The sequence below is a fragment of the Gymnodraco acuticeps genome, unplaced genomic scaffold (assembly GCF_902827175.1).
Source record: "Gymnodraco acuticeps unplaced genomic scaffold, fGymAcu1.1, whole genome shotgun sequence".
Classification (NCBI taxonomy): domain Eukaryota; kingdom Metazoa; phylum Chordata; class Actinopteri; order Perciformes; family Bathydraconidae; genus Gymnodraco; species Gymnodraco acuticeps.
This window is the reverse complement of record NW_022991207.1, coordinates 108228-109923: the sequence shown is the minus strand read 5'-3', so window position 1 is coordinate 109923 and position 1696 is coordinate 108228.

Genomic DNA, 1696 nt, shown 5'->3' with positions numbered 1-1696 from the left:
ATTCTGCAAAATCCTCTTCTTCATGTCTCTTCTTCATCAACATGTGTCCCCTCTTCTTCACGTCTCCTCTACATCAACATGTGTCCCCTCTTCTTCATGTCTCTTCTACATCAACATGTGTCCCCTCTTCTTCATGTCTCTTCTACATCAACATGTGTCCCCTCTTCTTCACGTCTCCTCTACATCAACATGTGTCCCCTCTTCTTCATGTCTCTTCTACATCAACATGTGTCCCCTCTTCTTCAGTCTCTTCTACATCAACATGTGTCCCCTCTTCTTCATGTCTCTTCTACATCAACATGTGTCCCCTCTTCTCATGTCTCTTCTACATCAACATGTGTTCCCCTCTTCTCCATGTCTCTTCTACCATCAACATGTGTCCCCTCTTCTCATGTCTCTCTACATCAACATGTGTCCCCTCTTCTTCATGTCTTTTCTACATCAACATGTGTCCCTCTTCTTCATGTCTCTTCTACATCAACATAGTGTCCCCTCTTCTTCATGTCTCTTCTACATCAACATGTGTCCCCTCTTCTTCATGGTCTCTTCTACATCAACATGTGTCCCCTCCTTCTTCATGTCTCTTCTACATCAACATGTGTCCCCTCTTCTTCATGTCCCTTCTACATCAACATGTGTCCCCTCTTCTCCATGTTCTCTTCTACATCAACAGTGTCCCTCTTCTCATGTCTTCTTACATCAACATGTGTCCCCTCTTCTTCATGTCTCTTCTACATCAACATGTGTCCCCTCTTCTTCATGTCTTCTCCATCAACAGTGTCCCTCTTCTCATGTCTCTTCTACATCACATGTTGTCCCTCTTCTTCATGTCTCTTCTACATCAACATGGTCCCCTCTTCTTCATGTCTCTTCTACATCAACATGTGCCCCTCTTCTCCATGTCTCTTCTACATCAACATGTGTCCCTCTCTTCATGTCTCTTCTACATCAACATGTGTCCCCTCTTCTTCATGTCTTTCTACATCAACATGTGTCCCCTCTTCTTCATGTCTCTTCTACATAAACCATGTGTCCCCTCTTCTTCATGTCTCTTCTACATCAACATGTGTCCCCTCTTCTTCATGTCTCTTCTAATCAACATGTGTCCCTCTTCTTCATGTCTCTTCTACATCAACATGTGTCCCCTCTTATTTCATGTCTCTTCTACATCAACATGTGTCCCCTCTTCTCCATGTCTCTTCTACATCAACATGTGTCCCCTCTTCTTCATGTCTCTTCTACATCAACATGTGTCCCCTCTTCTTCATGTCTCTTCTACATCAACATGTGTCCCCTCTTCTTCATGTCTCTTCTACATCAACATGTGTCCCCTCTATTCTTCTCCATGGTCCTCTCTCTACATCAACATGTGTCCCCTCTTCTTCATGTCTCTTCTACATCAAACATGTGTCCCCTCTTCTTCATGTCTCTTCTACATCAACATTGTTGTCCCCTCTTCTTCATGTCTCTTCTACATCACCATGTGTCCCCTCTTCTTCATGTCTCTTCTACATCAAACATGTGTCCCCTCTTCTTCATGTTCTCTTCCTACATCAACATGTGTTCCCTCTTCTTCATGTCTCTTCTACATCAACCATGTGTCCCCTCTTCTTCATTGTCTCTTCTACATCAACATGTGTCCCCTCTTCTTCATGTCTCTTCTACATCAACATGTGTCCCCTCTTCTTCATGTCTC